This window comes from Zea mays, chromosome 1 (genome assembly GCF_902167145.1).
Source record: "Zea mays cultivar B73 chromosome 1, Zm-B73-REFERENCE-NAM-5.0, whole genome shotgun sequence".
NCBI classification, from domain to species: Eukaryota; Viridiplantae; Streptophyta; class Magnoliopsida; order Poales; family Poaceae; genus Zea; species Zea mays.
In genome coordinates this window covers 307,706,661-307,730,509 of record NC_050096.1, presented here as the reverse complement: position 1 = coordinate 307,730,509, position 23,849 = coordinate 307,706,661, and positions in this window count along the sequence as shown.

Below are 23,849 nucleotides of genomic sequence, written 5' to 3'. Positions count from 1 at the left end.
CTTGTGAGAAGAAGATTTTTCCTTCTTCTCTTTGTGGTGAGAAGAGGAAGACTTTTTCTCCTTCCGTTTGGAGGAGTCCTTCTTCTTCTCCTTCCTCTTGTTGTGGGACTCTTCCGATGAAGTGCTCCCTTGGCTTGTAGTGGGCTTTTCGCCGGTCTCCATCTCCTTCTTGGCGTGATCTCCCGACATCACTTCGAGCGGTTAGGCTCTAATGAAGCACCGGGCTCTGATACCAATTGAAAGTCGCCTAGAGGGGGGGTGAATAGGGCGAAACTGAAATTTACAAATATAAACACAACTACAAGCCGGGTTAGCGTTAGAAATATAAACGAGTCCGCGAGAGAGGCCGCTAAACAAATCCCAAGCGAATAAGCAAGTGAGACACGGAGATTTGTTTTACCGAGGTTCGGTTCTTGCAAACCTACTCCCCGTTGAGGAGGCCACAAAGGCCGGGTCTCTTTCAACCCTTCCCTCTCTCAAACGGTCCCTCGGACCGAGTGAGCTTCTCTTCTCAAATCAAAGCCGGGAACAAAACTTCCCCGCAAGGGCCACCACACAATTGGTGCCTCTTGCCTTGATTACAATGGAGTTGTGATCTCAAGAACAAGTGAGAAAGAAAAGAAGCAATCCAAGCGCAAGAGCTCAAAAGAACACGGCAAATCTCTCTCGCTAATCACTAAAGCCTTGTGTGGAATTGGAGAGGATTTGATCTCTTTGGTGTGTCTAGAATTGAATGCTAGAGCTCTTGTAGTAGTTGAGAAGTGGAAAACTTGGATGCAATGAATGGTGGGGTGGTTGGGGTATTTATAGCCCCAACCACCAAATGTGGCTGTTGGGAAACCTGTTTGTTCGATGCGCACCGGACAGTCCGGTGCACACCGGACAGTCCGGTGCCCCCTGCCACGTCATCACTGCCGTTGGATTCTAGCCGTTGGAGCTTCTGACTTGTGGGCCCGCCTGGGTGTCCGGTGCACACCGGACATGTACTGTTTGATGTCCGGTGCACCGGTATGGGCGTGCCTGACGTCTGCGCGCGCTGCGCGCGCAATAAATGCACCGCAGGGAGCCGTTGGCGCTGCAGGGAGCCGTTGCTCCGCTGGCACACCGGACAGTCCGGTGCACACCGGACAGTCCGGTGAATTTTAGCGGAGCGGCTGACGCGCGAACCCGAGGCTGACGAGTTCCTGAGGCCGACCTTCCTTGGCGCACCGGACACTGTCCGGTGTACACCGGACAGTCCGGTGAATTATAGCGGAGTCGCCTCGGAAATTCCCGAAGGTGGCGAGTTTGAGTCTGAGTCCCCTGGTGCACCGGACAGGTACTGCTCACTGTCCGGTGGCACACCGGACAGTCTGGTGCGCCAGACCAGGGGTGCCTTCGGTTGCCCCTTTGCTCCTTTATTGAATCCAAAACTTGGTCTTTTTATTGGCTGAGGGTGAACCTTTTACACCTGTATAATCTACATACTTGGGCAAACTAGTTAGTCCAATTATTTGTGTTAGGCAATTCAACCACCAAAATTATATAGGAACTAGGTGTAAGCCTAATTCCCTTTCAATAGGTGAGTATGCATTTTGTGACTCCAAAATCCGTAGTCCTCTCCATCAAAGTGAGGAGGCTTGCTAAGTGGAATGGGGAGCAAATGAGCATTTGAGCTATGCGGAATGCGCGAATAATCAAAAGAAAAGTTTGAGTTGACCGTCTTCCTGTAGTCGTTGTCGTCGTCCTTTTGGGAGGAGGAAGATTCGTCGCTGTCGTAGTAGACAATTTCCTTGATGCGCCTTGTCTTCTTCTTCCTCCCGTCTTTTCTTTTGTGGCCCGAGCCTGAGTCAGTGGGCTTGTCATTATTGAGCTCGTTGACGAAGGTCTCCTTCTCCTTGTCGTTGATCACCATCCCCTTGCCCTTAGGATCCATCTCTTCGGGCGGTTAGTCCCTTTCTTGAAGAGAACGGCTCCGATACCAATTGAGAGCACCTAGAGGGGGGGGTGAATAGGTGATCCTGTGAAACTTAAACTTATAGCCACAAAAACTTGTTAAGTGTTAGCACAACAATTGCCAAGTGGCTAGAGAGGAGTCTCAACAAAACACAATACCACAAGAGATCAAACATAGAGATGACACAGTGGTTTATCCCGTGGTTCGGCCAAGACCAACGCTTGCCTACTCCACGTTGTGGCGTCCCAACGGACGAGGGTTGCAATCAACCCCTCTCAAGCGGTCCAAAGACCAACTTGAATACCACGGTGTTTTGCTTTGCCTTTCAATATCCCGTTTGCGAGGAATCTCCACAACTTGGAGTCTCTCGCCCTTACACTTGAGATTCACAAAGAAATACGGAGTAAGGGGGGAAATGAGCAACGCACACAAGACTTCAAAAGATCAGAGCAACAACACGCACACAAGTTGCAACAAGAGCTCGCAACACAACTCAATGAGTTCACAACTCAGCAAGAGCTCTAGATGCTATCACAATGAACCAAATGCGCGGAATCGATGTCTTGGTGCTTAGGAATGTTGTAGGAATGCTTGGTGTACTCCTCCATGCGCCTAGGGGTCCCTTTTATAGCCCCAAGGCAGCTAGGAGCCGTTGAGAACAATTCTGGAAGGCCATCCTTGTCTTCTGTCGTCGGGCGCACCGGACAGTCCGGTGCACACCGGACACTGTCCGGTGCCCGATTTCCTTCCTTAAACAGCGCAGCCGACCGTTGCAGATGCGGGAGCCGTTGGCACACCGGACAGTCCGGTGCCCCTTCTAGCCGTTGGCTTGGCCACGTGTCCCGCGCAGATCGCGCGGCCGACCGTTGGCCCGGCCGACCGTTGGCTCACCGGACAGTCCGGTGAATTTTAGCCGTGTCGGGGACCATAATTAGGGGTACCCTCAAGACGCCTAATTCTCAGCTGGTAACCCCCATCAGCATAAAGCTGCAAAGGCCTGATGGGTACGATTAAGTCAGGGATCAGTCCACACGAGTGACTCGATCACGCTTCACCCGAGCCTAGCCTCGGCCAAGGGCAGCCGACCTCGAGAGACTTCCGTCTCGCCCGAGGCCCCCTTTTTATGGCGGACACATCACCGGCTCGCCCGAGGCCTTGGCTTCGCTCAGAAGCAACCTTGACTAAATCGCCACACCGACTGACCAAATTGCAGGGGCATTTAACGCAAAGGTGGCCTGACACCTTTATCCTGACACGCGCCCCCGGCAGAGCCGAAGTGACCGCCGTCACTCCACCGCTCCACTGGCCAGTCTGACAGAAGGACAGCGTCGCCTGCGCCACTCCGACTGCAGTGCCACTCGACAGAGTGAGTCTGACGGGCAGTCAGGCCTTGCCAAAGGCGCCACGGCGAACTCCGCTCCGCCCGACCCCAGGGCTCGGACTCGGGCTAAGACCCGGAAGACGGCGAACTCCGCTCCGCCCGACCCCAGGGCTCGGACTCGGGCTAAGACCCGGAAGACGGCGAACTCCGCTCCGCCCGACCCCAGGGCTCGGACTCGGGCTAAGACCCGGAAGACGGCGAACTCCGCTCCGCCCGACCCCAGGGCTCGGACTCGGGCTAAGACCCGGAAGACGGCGAACTCCGCTCCGCCCGACCCCAGGGCTCGGACTCGGGCTAAGACCCGGAAGACGGCGAACTCCGCTCCGCCCGACCCCAGGGCTCGGACTCGGGCTAACACCCGGAAGACGACGAAACTCCGCTTCGCCCGACCCCAGGGCTCGGACTCCGCCTTGGCCTCGGCCGAACGACTTCCGCCTCGCCCGACCCCTTGGCTCGGGCTCGGCCACGGCAACGGAAGACAGACTCAACCTCGGCTTCGGAGGAACCCCCACGTCGCCCTGCCTAGGGCACAGACCGCCACGTCAACAGGAAGCGCCATCATCATCCTACCCCGAATCGACTCGGGTCACGGAGAACAAGACCGGCGTCCCATCCGGCCAGCTCCACCGGAGGGGCAATGATGGCGCTCCACAAGCTCTATGACGACGGCGGCCCCCAGCTCTCTTACGGAAGCAGGACGACGTCAGCAGGGACTCGACCGCTCCAACAGCTGTCCCTCCGCCAGGCTCCGCCGCACCTCCAACAGCCACGACATCACGCCAGCAGGGTGCCCAGATCTCTCCGGCTGCCACATTGGCATGTACCTAGGGCGCTAGCTCTCCCTCCGCTAGACACGTAGCACTCTGCTACACCCCCCATTGTACACCTGGATCCTCTCCTTACGACTATAAAAGGGAGGACCAGGGCCTTCTTAGAGAAGGTTGGCCGCGCGGGACCGAGGACGGGACAGACGCTCTCTTGGGGCCGCTCGCTTCCCTCACCCGCGTGGACGCTTGTAACCCCCCTACTGCAAGCGCACCTGACCTGGGCATATAGGAGCACAACATAGAATTAGTCGAGGTGACTAATATTTTGAAGCATAATCAAGGATGAGATGAAGTAATAATCAATAAGTCCTTAAAACGGCCAATGCTACTCTAGGTCAGCGGTCCTACAGTCAGCACGGCTTTGATACCACTTATGTCACACCCGGTTTTGAAGGTAAACCGAATGCGAACCATGTACGTGCCAGGATCAGAAATTCACGTACACAGTGATTACATAAATGACTCATCATAGCACAATGCTTCGAATTACAATAAAGAGTAAGTAATAATATTACAGACTAGAGCCATTTACATAATATAAATCAAAGTACACAGAATCGAAACGTAGCCAACGTAAACAACCCACCACAGGCAGCTGACTCGGGGAGGTCGCTAGCCTAATCCTCGAACTCGTCGACGTCCTGGAACTCCTGTAGATCCACCTCGACGCCTTCTTCTTTACCTGAGCATAGATTGCACCAAAGGCAACCTGGTGTTTTGTGAAAGCAAGGGTGAGTACACATCAACGTACTCAGCAAATGTCCCGTTTGGCTGTAGTGGACTAGCTTTATGTGGGGTTAAGTCAAGCAGTTGCTTTTAGTTGGTCAGGTTATTATTACTAGTAGAAAGCCAGGTTTTAGCATTAACCCAAGTTATTAACCCAAAGTACCCTTTCCAAACGGAAAGAATACAACTTACCATTACCATAGTCATAAACATCATCCTCGTCACCACCTGTAATCCAACTATCTCTGATCAAGTACCACTAATCAATGTGTCTCTAATCAATGGAGCTCCCTTGGCCGCTCATAACCGCGAGCACGGCTGATATATCAGTTTCATAACACTCTGCAGAGGTTGCGCACTTTACCCACAAGCCGTGATTCCCTCTTGCCTCGGGCCGATCAAACCCTTAAACACTACCAAGGTGAATAGGCAGGGTTTCACTACGTAGCCTTTACAAAGATTCCCCGAGGCTGTAGCCGCCCGTTAGGTTTCCTAAATGCACCGCACTCCTCCCCAAGGGGCGAACCAAACTTGGCAGAGCGAGCCGCATACACCGAGCCCCATTAACGGCACGACGGCTAAGCGAACTACACCCCGGTTTCTCTAATTATTCAGCTAAGGGCATCCCATTCCACCCTCATGGTTGCACTGTTTTCTCGGGCGGTCATCCAACGAACAGGTCCTTATGGAGAGGCACTCGAGAAACCGCTCGAGCCCCCTTGAATACCACAGATACAACATCATAATAAAGGAGGGAAACAACGTATCATTGATAATTCTCATCATGTTCATTGATTAGAGTTGAGCAATAGCATAAAGCTAAACAATAATAACCCAAAAGGTAATCAAGGACAAGGTAAATACAAAGCTAGTCAATCCTTAGGTTGATCATGGTATGCGGGTTGATGAATTATAAAGTAAATTGGACATAATAGGTCAGAGGACACTTGCCTTCACCAAACAGATGCTCAGGGTCTTCAGCTTCGTAGAACTCGAAGAGCTGGGTCATTTGGTCGCCGAAGCTTGACCGTCGATTCCTCGAAGCTCAGAAACGAACCGCGATCTAATCGCAACGCGACGCGAAGACGAACAGGCACAAGCAAACAAACATATACATATGCATAAGAACATTACACCATACAAGATAAAATGTTATAAAAGCGAGCAATATAAAATAGAGAGCGCCTCTACGGTTACGCGAGGAAAAGAACCACGATAGTCGAAGCTACGATCGAGGGGTTAGCACGTTTACGTTAAACAAGTACTTAATTAGAACATTTAATTCGACATTTCTATATTAATGGATATTAATCAAATGTAAATTAATATTACTACTTAGTTTTTGACTAACTTACTATTTAAATAGTTGACAGTTAAGCAAGTAACTTAATGAATATGAGCGATTCTAAGCGAGACGAATTAACGACGCACGACGTGCAAACACGATGTGCGCAACGCGCGGACACAAACGACTTAGCACGCAGACAACGCGCGATACGCGTGAACGGCACGCGGCAAGGCGCGCGACACACGCGAACGGCACACGACAACGCGTGCGAACAACACGCGCAACACTCGCGAACGACACGCGACGACGTGCGCGAAACAGCACCGCGGCACGCGCGGACCGACATGCGAAACTAATAATTAAACAACATGATTAAACTAAATAGTTATTAATAAATAATATTTCAGTTAAGGTTAATCATACTGGTGACTAATTATAAATGTGCAAATCGAATTACTAAATTAGGTTTTTAAATTGAAACGTCGTTATAGTAGCCACTGGTTAAACAAACGTTTAACTAAATTAAATAAAATGTACAAAAATTGAGATAAATATTTCTAAATTAAGATAATTTTAATACGAATCTAACGCAACTTGAATGAATCGAATCGGGTTTAAAACGCAAAAGTTATGAATGTTTTAAACCATACTGTAATTCGCGCGGACTAAATTTACGAAACTGTCATCGTCTTCTTCCTCTCCACCTCACGTTGGAAATCCATGGCCATGGGGCTGCAGCTGCGCAGGGGAGGGGGAAGAGCTCGGACGCCGCCACGGGGGCCAGGGCCGCGCCGCCGTGCTACGCCACGCGCGCAGGGGGCGCCGGGACGTGCGCGCAGAGGGCCACGCCGCCGCCGCCGCGGGCTGCCGTGCCCCAAGCAGCTCGGCCGCCACGACCGGTCGCCGCCGCCGCGCCACCGCAGGGGCAGGGCGAGCGCGCGCACAGGGCTGGGGCCGCGCCGCCAGGGATCCGTGGGGGAGAGAGAGAGGGGCTGCGCAGGGAGGAGAGAAGAAAAGAAGAATTAGGTTGAAATTCATGGAGGAAGCTCACCGGGGAAGAAGACCCTCGCCGGAGCCGAGAGAAAATCCGTCGATTGCCGGAGATTCGGGGATCCAATCGACGAACCGAACGCGCTGCGACGAAGCCCTCGACGAGACGAACGCAGCGGTACCCTCGGATTCCGCAGACGATGCACGGATTGGGAGTAATTGCTCGCCGGAGTTGCCGCCGGAGTTGGAACCGCCCCGAACTTCGGCGAGCAATACCGGGAGCTAGGGATTGAATTTGGGGGAAACGTTTTGTGTTCTGGAACGGGCTCGACGAGATGAAGCCGGACATGTATATATACCTATGGTTTGGACGAGATAAAAATTCGGTTAAAATTCGGATTTTACTATTTTTAAAATTCGAAAAGGCCTAGAAATCCATATTTTGTGCTCAAAATATTATAGATAGTTTCAAAAATTCCAGAAAAATTCCTATAAATGTTTTGGCACCTAATGAACTCAAAAAACATAATTAGAATTTCTAAAAACATTTTTAAGTTCCACAAATAAATAGATTTTGGTTTCCGGAAAATAGAAAAATATTCCGAAAATTATGAAAATTTACCGAGCGCTTCTATAAGATATGTTAACATGTTTCAAACACATTTTGCACTTAGAAACACCATGCAACGACATGAATGCAACAACCAAAGTGCCTCTAGGGCTCATTCCACTAGGTTTACGCTATTATAAAACAAAATGATTCTCCATTTTTAGGGAAAAGAGAAAGGAAAGCGAAGAACTGAGAGAGTAACACCTGAATTTGGTGGATATTAGAAAAGAAATTTTATACCCCCAAATTCAGGGTGTTACAAATCTAACCCCCTTAACAGAATCTCGTCCTCGAGATTCAAGAAGAGGCTAGCAAGAAAATGATATTGGTTCATTAGTCTTTCATATCTTTTTCTAACTCAACTTTGCCTCCGCCGGCTTGACTTGTGAATTGGTTGCTTTGACCATCAGATGCTTGAGATCGATTGATGCAATTCTTGAGGACCTCCTGGACCTGTGGGTAAGGACCCACACACGCTTTCGCTACGCCACTCTGATCTTGTTGGTTGATGTTAATCGCATTGTCTTCATCAGGGTTAGCGGCTAACCCCCTTAACAAGAGCATCGATACACACTTGATGAAGATGTTGCCGACTCTGATCTTGACTGATTTGGAGGAGTTGGAGGTTGCCAAAAGGACAGGTGTAAGAGGAAAGAATAACGAGAAAAGGTAAGTATAGACGGATTAGAGAGAGCAGGGGGAGAACCCAACTACTTAACTCTATGGCACTCACCTAGTAAACATATTCCATTGCGGTCCAAGGGCCACAACACATCAACACTCATTCCAAAGAAGCAAATCAGTCATAGCAGAAGGACAAACATCATGAGCACACATCAACAAACATCTCGTTTCTATACGTTCCTTTTAATTAAATGGTGGTCTTTCCTCTAAGGCCAACAAAAGGCAAGGGGAATAATAAGACATGGAGGGTAGGGGCATGAGCATAATAAAGGATGGAGCTAAAGCAATGATTGTAACCGACAAGGGAGAGAATGCAACCAAGGTCAGGATAGGTAAAACACCATTCTCAAATCGAGATGGAAAAGATGATATTTCAAAAGGTAGGCATAAGATAACATCATGGAAAGATCTAGAGATTACAAAGGTAAGGGAGGTGAAAGGCAAAAACACACCAAAAGATAGAGTTAGGACAAGACTTGCAATGCGACAGAGGAAAAAGGGAATAAACAAGAGCGGGATAGGCAAGACATCACTCTTGAAATGAAATGGGAGAGGAGGCTTTAAAATGCAGGTGCAAGACAAGCATCATGGTAAAGATCAAGGGATGACAAGGGTTAAGGTGATAACAGACAAACACAACCAAGGATGTATTTTAGACAAAACTTGTGAGGCATCAAAGAAGGGGAAGCAATCAATGGTGAAGTAGGTGAGGCATTATCCTCAAACAGCAATGAAAAAGAGCAGGCTTTAAAGGGTAGGTTCAAAGTAAGCATGAGGGCAAGAGCATAGATATCACGAGGGTTTAAAGGTGATAACGGATAAGGATGTAGGAGAGGAGATAAATGCGCATGATAACCAAGGATATAATTACCACAAAGGATGGAGTTAAGACAAGACCTGCAGATGAAAAAGAAGGAGGTACGTCCAATGGCCAGATAGGTAAACAACCACTCTCCAATTGAGGTGGAAGAGAGGAGATTTTAAAGAGCCAGAATAAAGATGAGTATCAAGGCAAGATCGATGGATGACAAGGAGGTGGTGATAGCAAATAAAACACATAGCAAAGGATGGAATTGAAACAAAACTTGTAAGGCGACAAGAAGTGAAAAGAAATCAAGGGAGAGGTAGGTAACTCGCAACTCTCAAACTGGGTTGAAAGAAAGGGGAGGATTTAAAGGATAAGTTTAAGGTAAGCATTTAGGTAGAAGACATAAATATCGCAAGGGCCAAAGGCGATAACGGACAAGGGTGTAAGAGAAAAGATAAAGGCATAGAAGAGCAAGTGGTACAAATACAATAACGAATGGAGTTAAGTCTAGGCCTACACGCTGTAAAGAAGAGGATATAGTCAAGGGTGAGATAAGTAAAACATATCTCTCGAATTGAGATAGAAAAGAGGGGATTTCAACAAGCAGACCTAAGATAAGTATCAAGGCAAGATCTACAGATTACAAAGGTAAGGATGATATCAAACAAAAGCTACACAAAGGATGAAGTTAAGGTAAGACAAGACTTGCAAAGCGACAAAGGGAAAGGAAACGAACAAGAGCATGATAGGGAAAATAACACTCTCGGAATGAAATGGAATAAGTGAGGCTAAGAAATAGGTAAGCATCATGGTAAATATGGAGAGAGGTCAAGGGTCAAAGGTGATGATAGGCAAGGATATAAAGGAAGAGGTAAATGTGCATAAAAAACCAGGAATCTAGGTACAATCAAGAATAGAGATAAGATAAGTCTTGCAAGAGGTAAAGTATAGGATATAACCACGGGTGAGATAAGTAAGAGACCACACTTGAAATAAGGTGGGAGATTGGAGGTTTTAGATAACGAACATAGCGTAATCACCAAGGTAAGATTGAGAGATGAAAAGGGTAAAGGCAATAAGAAACAAAAGCACAACAAAGGATGAGGTTACAAACTCGCGAGCCAAAGAAGAGAATACAACCAAGAGAAAGAAGGTATGAGACGAAAGAGGGGCGATTTTAAAGGACAGGTATGAGACAAACATCAATGTAGGATATAGAGGTGTCAAGGGTGCATATGATAATAATTAAAAAGCATAGCAAAGGATATAGTTAAGACAAGACTCGCAAAACGACAAAGTGGAGAAAACAATCAAGGGTAAGATCGGTAAGGTTCCAACAGAAGGGTTGAAGTAAAGATTCATTACCGAGTGGAGTTACAAGGAGACAACGGGATCACCAAGGATATGCAAAGTAGAATGACCGCTCATGGATCATTAAGAAACAAGGGTGGTCAAGGGCACGTTAACTGAAATGTCTTAAACATATATTGGGATATAAAGGTAAGCACATATAAAAAAATAAGAGTATGCAAGATTCCAATGGTACGAGCATACCAAGACCAAGAAAGTACAAATTGCCAAAAAGATAGCGACTTATCAATAGAATAGGAAAGGGTCTCAAAAGACAGTAAGATCATGGACATATAAACTGAAATGTTTAAATAGGTAGTAGAGGTACAAGGGTAAGTGCTTTAGATTAAGGGATAAGGGTATTAAAAATGCAAGGATACGAGCATGTCAATAACAAAATGGAATAGAGATGGTCAAATAGTAGCAATTTAATAATGGATGAGGAAAGAGTCCCAAAAGACTAAAGGCTATGGTCAGGGGGCATCTACAAAGATGTCGCAAGCACAAGATAAGATCAGATCTAATAGATTGAGAGAAGTATAGACCATACTAGAATAAAATACTTTTTGGCAAGGGGGCATATAGGAGCACAACATAGAATTAGTCGAGGTGACTAATATTTTGAAGCATAATCAAGGATGAGATGAAGTAATAATCAATAAGTCCTTAAAACGGCCAATGCTACTCTAGGTCAGCGGTCCTACAGTCAGCACGGCTTTGATACCACTTATGTCACACCCGGTTTTGAAGGTAAACCGAATGCGAACCATGTACGTGCCAGGATCAGAAATTCACGTACACAATGATTACATAAATGACTCATCATAGCACAATGCTTCGAATTACAATAAAGAGTAAGTAATAATATTACAGACGAGCCATTTACATAATATAAATCAAAGTACACAGAATCGAAACGTAGCCAACGTAAACAACCCACCACAGGCAGCTGACTCGGGGAGGTCGCTAGCCTAATCCTCGAACTCGTCGACGTCCTGGAACTCCTGTAGATCCACCTCGACGCCTTCTTCTTTACCTGAGCATAGATTGCACCAAAGGCAACCTGGTGTTTTGTGAAAGCAAGGGTGAGTACACATCAACGTACTCAGCAAATGTCCCGTTTGGCTGTAGTGGACTAGCTTTATGTGGGGTTAAGTCAAGCAGTTGCTTTTAGTTGGTCAGGTTATTATTACTAGTAGAAAGCCAGGTTTTAGCATTAACCCAAGTTATTAACCCAAAGTACCCTTTCCAAACGGAAAGAATACAACTTACCATTACCATAGTCATAAACATCATCCTCGTCACCACCTGTAATCCAACTATCTCTGATCAAGTACCACTAATCAATGTGTCTCTAATCAATGGAGCTCCCTTGGCCGCTCATAACCGCGAGCACGGCTGATATATCAGTTTCATAACACTCTGCAGAGGTTGCGCACTTTACCCACAAGCCGTGATTCCCTCTTGCCTCGGGCCGATCAAACCCTTAAACACTACCAAGGTGAATAGGCAGGGTTTCACTACGTAGCCTTTACAAAGATTCCCCGAGGCTGTAGCCGCCCGTTAGGTTTCCTAAATGCACCGCACTCCTCCCCAAGGGGCGAACCAAACTTGGCAGAGCGAGCCGCATACACCGAGCCCCATTAACGGCACGACGGCTAAGCGAACTACACCCCGGTTTCTCTAATTATTCAGCTAAGGGCATCCCATTCCACCCTCATGGTTGCACTGTTTTCTCGGGCGGTCATCCAACGAACAGGTCCTTACGGAGAGGCACTCGAGAAACCGCTCGAGCCCCCTTGAATACCACAGATACAACATCATAATAAAGGAGGGAAACAACGTATCATTGATAATTCTCATCATGTTCATTGATTAGAGTTGAGCAATAGCATAAAGCTAAACAATAATAACCCAAAAGGTAATCAAGGACAAGGTAAATACAAAGCTAGTCAATCCTTAGGTTGATCATGGTATGCGGGTTGATGAATTATAAAGTAAATTGGACATAATAGGTCAGAGGACACTTGCCTTCACCAAACAGATGCTCAGGGTCTTCAGCTTCGTAGAACTCGAAGAGCTGGGTCATTTGGTCGCCGAAGCTTGACCGTCGATTCCTCGAAGCTCAGAAACGAACCGCGATCTAATCGCAACGCGACGCGAAGACGAACAGGCACAAGCAAACAAACATATACATATGCATAAGAACATTACACCATACAAGATAAAATGTTATAAAAGCGAGCAATATAAAATAGAGAGCGCCTCTACGGTTACGCGAGGAAAAGAACCACGATAGTCGAAGCTACGATCGAGGGGTTAGCACGTTTACGTTAAACAAGTACTTAATTAGAACATTTAATTCGACATTTCTATATTAATGGATATTAATCAAATGTAAATTAATATTACTACTTAGTTTTTGACTAACTTACTATTTAAATAGTTGACAGTTAAGCAAGTAACTTAATGAATATGAGCGATTCTAAGCGAGACGAATTAACGACGCACGACGTGCAAACACGATGTGCGCAACGCGCGGACACAAACGACTTAGCACGCAGACAACGCGCGATACGCGTGAACGGCACGCGGCAAGGCGCGCGACACACGCGAACGGCACACGACAACGCGTGCGAACAACACGCGCAACACTCGCGAACGACACGCGACGACGTGCGCGAAACAGCACCGCGGCACGCGCGGACCGACATGCGAAACTAATAATTAAACAACATGATTAAACTAAATAGTTATTAATAAATAACATTTCAGTTAAGGTTAATCATACTGGTGACTAATTATAAATGTGCAAATCGAATTACTAAATTAGGTTTTTAAATTGAAACGTCGTTATAGTAGCCACTGGTTAAACAAACGTTTAACTAAATTAAATAAAATGTACAAAAATTGAGATAAATATTTCTAAATTAAGATAATTTTAATACGAATCTAACGCAACTTGAATGAATCGAATCGGGTTTAAAACGCAAAAGTTATGAATGTTTTAAACCATACTGTAATTCGCGCGGACTAAATTTACGAAACTGACATCGTCTTCTTCCTCTCCACCTCACGTTGGAAATCCATGGCCATGGGGCTGCAGCTGCGCAGGGGAGGGGGAAGAGCTCAGACGCCGCCACGGGGGCCAGGGCCGCGCCGCCGTGCTACGCCACGCGCGCAGGGGGCGCCGGGACGTGCGCGCAGAGGGCCACGCCGCCGCCGCCGCGGGCTGCCGTGCCCCAAGCAGCTCGGCCGCCACGGCCGGTCGCCGCCGCCGCGCCACCGCAGGGGCAGGGCGAGCGCGCGCACAGGGCTGGGGCCGCGCCGCCAGGGATCCGTGGGGGAGAGAGAGAGGGGCTGCGCAGGGAGGAGAGAAGAAAAGAAGAATTAGGTTGAAATTCATGGAGGAAGCTCACCGGGGAAGAAGACCCTCGCCGGAGCCGAGAGAAAATCCGTCGATTGCCGGAGATTCGGGGATCCAATCGACGAACCGAACGCGCTGCGACGAAGCCCTCGACGAGACGAACGCAGCGGTACCCTCGGATTCCGCAGACGATGCACGGATTGGGAGTAATTGCTCGCCGGAGTTGCCGCCGGAGTTGGAACCGCCCCGAACTTCGGCGAGCAATACCGGGAGCTAGGGATTGAATTTGGGGAAAACGTTTTGTGTTCTGGAACGGGCTCGACGAGATGAAGCCGGACATGTATATATACCTAGGGTTTGGACGAGATAAAAATTCGGTTAAAATTCGGATTTTACTATTTTTAAAATTCGAAAAGGCCTAGAAATCCATATTTTGTGCTCAAAATATTATAGATAGTTTCAAAAATTCTAGAAAAATTCCTATAAATGTTTTGGCACCTAATGAACTCAAAAAACATAATTAGAGTTTCTAAAAACATTTTTAAGTTCCACAAATAAATAGATTTTGGTTTCCGGAAAATAGAAAAATATTCCGAAAATTATGAAAATTTACCGAGCGCTTCTATAAGATATGTTAACATGTTTCAAACACATTTTGCACTTAGAAACACCATGCAACGACATGAATGCAACAACCAAAGTGCCTCTAGGGCTCATTCCACTAGGTTTACGCTATTATAAAACAAAATGATTCTCCATTTTTAGGGAAAAGAGAAAGGAAAGCGAAGAACTGAGAGAGTAACACCTGAATTTGGTGGATATTAGAAAAGAAATTTTATACCCCCAAATTCAGGGTGTTACATTATGGCACCTTAATTAGGGACCAAACCAAAGAGGCGCCAGAGAAATTTAGCAAACAAGCTCTGTAGCAAAATATTGATTTATTAATTATTTTTGAAATTATTGGAGATGCTCCAAAGGGTTGTCTAGCAGCAGGAGTTGGAATAATTTGGTGAGCAAGCTAAGCAGCAATTGATAGAAATAATTAAAGAAACCCTTGTCAGATGTTACCTGTTTTGGGGGCTAGGCCAGGGATTGAGATTCCAATCGTGCAATGCTAACCCAACCATACATGCAAGCTGCTATAGAAGGGAACGGATTGGAATGGAAGCCATGGATACCTTAGCTTGAAGAAGAAAATATATACTATATGCCTATATATGTCGGATGCATGGCTTCGGGCATCCAGCCATTGTTAATAGATCGATCGACCTTCTGCTGCTAAAGTTTCTTAGCATGCACCAAGGGCAAGGCACTCCTGCTCCTCCTACCACCGCCAGCCACGCCCGCCGCATCGCCCGCCGCACCCGGGACAGCTGCGCCGCAGCCCTCGCCAACACTCTATGCTCCCTCCTCCTGGGCCTCCTCCTCATCGCCGCCGTCGTCGTCTTCGTTATCTGGCTCGGCCTGCGCCCACACCGCCCGCGCTTCAACATGGCCTCCTTCTCTGTGGCCGGCGGCCTCGACCCGGACTATAGCCCGGCCGGCGCCAGCCTCTCCTTCAACGTCACCGACCGCAACCCCAACCGGCACATTGGCATCTACTACGACGCCATGCACGCATCCGTCCACTTCTACGACGCGCTCGTCGCCTCCGGCCCGGCCTTCGCCGACGGTTGGTACCAGCCCAACAGGACCACCACCTCAATCACGGGACTCCTCGACTTCCTCGGCCCCGTCACCACCGACGCCTCCTGGCCCTCCTTTTCCGCCGCGGTTCGGGCCGGCCGCCTGCCGCTGCGCCTGCAGCTCACCACGGCCATCCGCTTCAGGGTTGCCAACGCCTTCCACTCAGGCCGCCAAAAGATGCATGTCAGCTGCAACCTGTTCGTCGGCGCCAACGGCCACCTGCTGCCGGACTCCGTCGGGGTCGCCTGTGACAGATACATCTGATACGTATATGCGTGCTGTTAGCAATATAGACAATTTTATATTTAACTTAATCCAGAAATTGTATGCCAAATATTTGACGTCACAAACTCACAAATCATGATTACACTAGTTAGGACTAGGTTGACAACAATGTTTTTCGAAAACATGGTTTTACACTATTATACTTTGCAATTGTCATTGATAATATCATAGTTTTGTTTAACTCCAAAAATACCTTTATTTATTTAGTGGCGGATCCAGGATTGATCTAAGACAAGGACTACTAAGTTAAGGTTATAAAAAAATTTAAACCAAACAAAAAGATCTAATTGATTTTTAATATGACACAAGAAGCAAGATAATTTTATCAAATCAAACTATAAATACCTAGCAGGCTAGCACATGGTTTGTCAGTGTTTAGAGTCCGACCGCACACACAGGGTTACCCTTGTGGTGCTTTTGGGTAGGACAGTGTTGTTCATTGTAACTCAATGGTTCGTGTTGTAAGCACGAGAGAGAGATAGACGATTTTCTGTAGGTTTGGGCCGCTTGGAAAGGCGTAATACCCTACTTTTTAGGGTGAATTTGTATGTGGTGTGTTACAAGCGGTGTCTCCTGAATGGAGAGAAGCTAACGAGATAGGTAGACGGTCCTTCAAATGATGAGGTTCCCCCTGCTGGACCTTATATACACGACCGTGGGACACTCCATACGTACATAATGATCATATGTCTCCTAAATAATAGTGAACCGACTGAACTGATCTTCCAAAAATCCCGCCGACTCATCCCTAATCCGCCCCGACATTTGAGGGCGCCATGCGCGGGAAAGTCGGACGGTTTCTTTGGATAGCGCACGATTTGACGGACTGCCTTGGCTCGAGTCTGTCGTCTTCTCAGATCGGCTCATTCCGCCAGTAGCTTTTGCCCGGCCCACGAAGGGATGGCCTTGCGAGGTAAATTTCCCGAGGCCCCGCGCGAGGACCTTTCGCCTTCTAGTGGACTCGGGGGATATCTGTCCCCCACAAGCCCCCAATCTTTGAGTTGATTTTAAAATAATCAGCCCAAAGATTCTTGGTCCGGCTTATGAGTTTGTTATATGGCCTGATTTATGTTCTGTCGTTGGGTGCACCCATTGGATGTAGCCCCTGAGCTTTGAGTGGATTTTAGAAATAATTCATTCAAAGATCTTCATCTTATGCTTTAGAAATCAGCATTTTGTCTTCAAGTAACTATAGATCTATTGGGTGCACCGAAGGTGCACCCAATGGTTGTAGCCCCCGAGCTTTGAGTGGATTTTAGAAATAATCCATTCAAAGGTCTTCTTCTTATGCTTTAGAAATCAACATCTTGTATTCAAGGAACTGTAGATCTCGAAGGTGCACCCAATGGGTGTAGCCCCCGAGCTTTGAGTGGATTTTAGAAATAATTCATTCAAAGGTCTTCATCTTATGCTTTAGAAATCAACATCTTGTCTTCAAGGAACTGTAGATCTATTGGGTGCACCGAAGGTGCACCCAATGGGTGTAGCCCCCGAGCTTTGAGTGGATTTTAGAAATAATCCATTCAAAGGTCTTTGTCTTATGCTTTAGAAATCAACATCTTGTCTTCAAGGAACTGCAGATCTATTGGGGGTGCACCCAATGGGTGTAGCCCCCGAGCTTTGAGTGGATTTTAGAAATAATTCATTCAAAGGTCTTCATCTTATGCTTTTAAAATCAGCATTTTCTGAATATCAAACGATGCCATCTGTCCATGCCTTGTTAGGTCTAAAATCAATTTGATCGGTGACAGATTGGACGTCTGGCTGGTTGAGGCAGATGGCTCTCAGCTGAACATCACTCTACTCTGTGCTTCAATGCTTTTGTTGATTAGACTTGCGCTTCAGTAGCCACGTTAGGACTTCCTTCCATCTCAGCTGATCTCCTTTTTTGTCGTAGTACATTCATTGCGTATATTTTGTGGATATCACTTCTTCAGAAGATCTTTGAAAATTCTGGGCGACACCCCCAATGGGTGTGCCCAAGGGGTGTCTTGGTGTGCAGAGTGTTTATCGCGCTGCCCTAGAGTAGTAACTTGATGTGACGGAGAGGTGTAATCATTTGCCAGAGTAGTTGACTTAGGCCCAACAGGTGTCGTGTTACGTGAAGCGGCGCCTGTTGCCTGACTCATTTTCAGGCGGCTTGAATTGCTTATTGAATTCTTGCGACTGTTCGGCGAACGGGGTAGGAAGTGGACGGTCACCTCCAGCTTCTATAAATAGCCTACTTGCCCTGGCTGTTCTCTTCACTTGTTCTTTGATCACTTGCTTTCTTCTTCTTCTTCACTCCCTCCCTGTAGCATCCCAAAAATTCAAATCCTGAAATTTTCTCAAACTTGCTCTAAATTCAAAATGAATTTCAAATTTCATTTCAAAATGTTTGTTTGCGAGTTGATATCAGCAAATAAAATATAGTGGTCTATATTCTCTCCAAATCCTCCTCAAAATATCCTACAAATATTTCCTCAGTGATCCCCTTCAAATTCTTTCAAGAAATACTGCCAGATATTTCCCCAGTGATCCCCCTCTGATTCTTTCCAGAAATACTGCCCAAATATTCCACCGATATATCTCCAAGTATTTTCTTCCTGAGAAATACCTTCTGAATCATTTTTCAAGTCCCTACAAATATTTTCTTCATAACTTTTCTCATGCTCATACGTATGCGTATGCCTCCGGTGTCATACGTTGAGCTCTACAAGCTAATTACACTCATATAAGACAAATTCATGCTAATCTCCCACTAATCCTCTCGTCCTCCCACTAATCCTCTCATCCCTCCCCCTAATCCCCCACCATGGCTATAAATAGAGGGGCAAGGGCCTCCTCTCATCCCACCCCATGCCATTTCATGGCAACTCTCTCCACTCCCCCCCACACGCCCACTCCACCTCCCACACAAGCACACACTAGCACAAGTATCGTTCGGTCGTTCTTCGACCGTTCGTCCACCTGTTCTTAGTTCTTTCGTTCGTTCGTCCGATCGTTCATGGTTCGTTCGTCCGTTTGTTCGATCGTTCAATCGTTCGTTCATCCAAATAATCTTTTTCCTGCTGTTATGTTGCCGAAATTCCGATCGTTCGTTCGTTCGATCATTCGATCGTTCATCGTTCGTTCATAGTTCCTATTCATCGTTCATTGTTTGTTCATAGTCCCTATTCATCGTTCTTCCAGATAATCTTTGTCCTGTCGTTATGCTGCCGAAATTCCGATCTGTTCGTTCGTTCATCGTTCGTTCATAGTTCCTATTCATCGTTCATCGTTCCTTCATAGTCTCTATTCATCGTTCTTCCAGATAATCTTTGTCCTGCCGTTATGCTGCCGAAATTCCGATCGTTCGTTCGTCCGATCATTCGATCGTTCGTCCGTTCGTTCATAGTTCCTATTCATCGTTCATTGTTCGTTCATCATCACTATTCATCGTTCGTTCATACGACTATTCACCATCACTATTCACCATTACTATTCACCGTTACTATTCATCATCGTTTACTATTCACCGACACTATTCATCATCGTTACTGTTTATCGATGATATCTATAATACCTTTTTCGTCGTCACTATTCATCGTTACTATTCATCAATCATCCGATCATCCCAAATTTCAACTACTCATCCATCATGCTGCCCAGTCCACCTAAGACCAGCCAGACCCATATTCCAGTCATACGAACTCCGGTGACTGTGATTTTCCTTCCAGTAGGAAACTTCCCATCTGGTCACTCATCCCAGGATTCTCCAAGTTGAGCACGCTTAACTTTGAGATTCCTTCGAACAAGGCTTCCAAACTCCGATTCTAATAATTCTTATTTCTAAATTCTTATCAAATTATTCCCTATCCAACCATGTCATCCCTTAAGCATGGTTCATGTTCCAGAAAACTCCCAAAATACTCTTGTCCCATATTCTGCCTATAACTCTCATGTTCATACTAAGTCAGACGATTCATTCGTCACTATTCTCACCAACAGTGAACTTCACTGTGCTACACCACATACACCCAGCTATAAATACACCCAGCTACCCTCTCCCTCTCCACACACACTCAACACCCTCAGCCAAGGCAAACACCCCACCCACTCAGTTACTCCGCTCTGCCAGCTACACGCATAGTGTCGCTTCGCCTCCAGTCCACCCTCCTGGTAAGCACCTCCGCTCCACCACTAGTAGTATATCAACACCACATGACAAAGATTCTACTCAAGACTCTACCCATCCATATATCGCTATTCTGACCACTATACTAAATATCTGTTGATATACTTGCTGGTTTGTATGTTTGCTTATTCATGTTGCATAGTTATCGGAGCGTTCATGCCGTCTCGTGGAGGCCAGATCTGCAAGTCTACGCCAGGCGGTGGAGCCAGAAGCCAGTTTCGCGAGCTCTCCTTCCCCCTTCACCGGATAAGCACGGCAAGCACACTGGATCCCTTTGATGCATAAATTACCTATGATTTTTCAACCACAACCCTCAGCCTGTTATTTTATGCATGATATGATTTTGAGACAAGTTATTATGGCCACCCAGCCGCTTGCCGCAATCAATCCTTGATATATTTGTTACAAATGATTTGAGAAAAGGTGTGAGTTTTCAAAAGAAAATGCTTTTCAAAATGTGTATGATGAAGGGTTTTCACCCTTATCACCTTTGAGTAGGGATGATCGAGGACTCCCTGGTTTAGGGGAGGGCCTAAGGTGATGGCTCATCTGGTTTAGGTGTGAGCAGAAGGATTGTCCCCTCACATAAGGACCAGTTTGTCATCCTTCACTACCTGTACTCATGATAAGTACAACCACTCGAGACTATATGGGCAGTCACTCAATCTGAAATCGTACGGTCCAAACCCCAGGGTTATGAAGGCTGGGGAGAACCGGGAGGATAAGGAGGGGGAATGTTTTGTCCGGTTTGGACATGGCGGTGGCCTGACTCCTTCTGGTATAACCGTTAAGGTAAGGACGTGTGAGGAAAGAAAGAGATTCGGATTCGGATCTCATTGGCCATGAGATCGCAGAGCCGGACTAGTGGGTAAAGTGTACCCCTCTGCACAGAGTTCAAACCTATTCAAATAGTCTGTGTCCACAGGAATGGACGAGTCTGGTGTGGTATGATAATTAGTGTTTTGTTTAAAAAGAAGAGTGCTTTTGAAAAGTGGTTTTAAAAAGGTACGGCGGTTGAGCCGTGAGCTATGGTGGACGGGAAGTCCAGTGGTTGTTGTTGAAAATGAAAACCAGTGGGAAACTGTTGAGATACCTGGATGGTTTAGTTTAGGGGATTTTGTTCTATATTGAAAAACTTCCTGCTCCTTTGGGAGAGGATGCGCTTTGAAAAATACAAAATGTTTACAAAACAACCATGCATAAAATATTGTTGTTTCTGCAAAATATCCTGAGCTCCACATATTCCATGCATTATATCTGATTTCCCCATTCTACGGGTGAAGGTGGGCTGCTGAGTACGTTTGTACTCACCCTTGCTTATTTGTTGTTTTTCAGAAAAAGGAGATTAGGTAAGAGTTACGACTGTTCCCAACCTTGTCTGTGGCTATTGGACCGCTGATTTGCTTCGCTGCGTATATCAGGCTGCTTCAGCCCCACTCTGATGATATGTCGCGAGTTGTGGACCAACTCTTAAAGTTGTTCGCCACCTTTATAGGTTTGTCTTGTTTAAGCAGATTTGGTATCATTTGATGTATAAATGTGTTTACTAGCCTCCTGGGACTAGTAATTGTATCACATTTGAGTCCCAAAGGATTGGGGCGCTTCACTCCCTTTCCAACCGACCATGGGCAGGGGTAGGAGGGGCAGAAGTTGGCCTCGCCGCGCCGATGCCAAACACAAACACGCTCCATGTCCTCCCTCGGAGGTCTTCGGCGACTCAGAATACTCGGAGGAGGCCTCCTCCGAGTATGATCGATCACCCACTCCTGCTTCTCTAGTGGCGTCGTCCGAGGATTCGGACCACTCCATGGGACTGTCCACCACGGCTCGAGCGTACTAGCGCTCCATCGAGCGTGCTGGGCTCAGTGGGTCAGATGAGTCGGAGGAGGTCTTCTCGGAAGAGGTGGACTCCTCCGACTCCTTCGAGGAGTGGAGCGGCGGCGATGGTGACGGCGAGGGCGACGGCAGCAGCAGCGACGACGATGGTGGCAAGGGCGATGGCAGCAAGGGTGACAATGACGACAGCAAGGGCGATGGTGACGACGAGGGCGATGGCAACAAGGGCGACGATGACGACAGCAACGGCGACGGTAGCAAGGGCGACAGCGGCAGCGGCAAGGCTAGTGGCATAATGCCACTGGTTTAAATATTAGTATAGATAGCAATAGTAGTAGTAGTAGAATAAGGTAGTGTTAGTTAGTAGTGTAGTGTAGTGTAAGTAGTAGGGTAATGTAATGTAATGTAATGTAATGTAGTAACCAGGGGTAGAAGAGGCCAACTCATAATGATTCGACTTCAAGTTTGTGTTGAATCCCCCTTTACGAATGAAGGACGAAGTTACTCCACTTAACCACCGTTGCTTGCTTTTTGTTCGTGTGCTTGAAAGCTTGCCGACATTTTAGAGGTAATGCCCGAGTGACGATTGCGATCCTTACTTTTCCGAGTTATGATCTGGCACTTTAGAGGTAATGCCCGAATTAAGGAACCAACTTATACTCATGCCGACGTGCCTTCTTGAGTTCCGAACCCTAAATCTCACTTTTCTCCTCCGCCGCTTCTCTGTTTTCTGAATTCTCGAGCCCACTCGTTCCGCCCGAGAGATTGTGATGGCTCCCAAGTGGAAGAGACAGAGCGTCGTTGTTTCGATCATTCCGCCCATTGATCCCAACAGCCAGCTTCCATTCGCCGGTAACCACATGTCTGTAATCTGGCGTGGGTGACTGTTCGGACAGAGGACACCCACGAGGCCGTTGTTTTTATGCTGTTCCTCATCCGAGGGCTTGCCCTTCCTGTTTCTCCATTTTTCCACGGTCTCCTTGATTTCTATGATTTAAATCTTACACATTTAAACCCCAACTCCATTCTCCAAGTTGCCATTTTCGTACACCTATGCGAGGCCTTTCTTGGAATCCTTCCCCACTTTGGACTCTGGCGGTATCTTTAAAACTGTCGGCCCGATATGGCCGGAGGACAACATCAGCTTGTTGGTGGTGCCAGTTTGGAGCTTCGTCGGGGGAGGAAAGTAGAATACCTTGATATCCCCCTCAAGGACAACATCAAGGGATGGCGCTTTGAGTGGTTCACCATGGAGAATCACAACAAGTCGCTCCCCCTCGATCAGGGAGGCAGCCCGACATTCGCACGCCGAGCTAGGTAGAGTCCCCCACTTATTCAGAGGTAGCCGAAGCCAAGGTGCTGCTTGCTGAGATTTGCTCGCTGAAGGACAGAGGCCTAACTGCTGAAGCCGTGGTTTCTGACTTTGTCTTCAAGAACATCCAACCTCTGAAGGACAGAGCCTACCCTGCTTACTTGTACACCAGGATCAACGATTCTATCTGAGTCACCAACATACAAATTCCGAATGAGGACCTGCTAAGCTGACTTGATATGATGCTAAGGGGCAGAGTTTCGAATGTTGGTGCCCCTTATCTTACTTTGCATGGAACCTGCCTCCGCAGAGTCCCTTCTCTGATTTTGTTTCCAATCCTCCTATTCGAGATGGCAGCCCGGTCCATAGAGTGTGACCCTCTTTAGAGGACATTGAGGCCTTAATTGCTCCCCTCCAAAATCTTCCCGAGGCTGAGAAGCAGACTCACTTTGAGATGTCGTCCAGTACTAATGATGCTGAGATGAATGTTGTTCTTAGACTGCTGGCCGAAGAATCATCTGACTCTACCCGCACTGAGCCGATGGCAGTTGTGATTGGACAAGAATTTGGTGAAGACGAGGAAATTCAGAAACCAGAAGGTGCT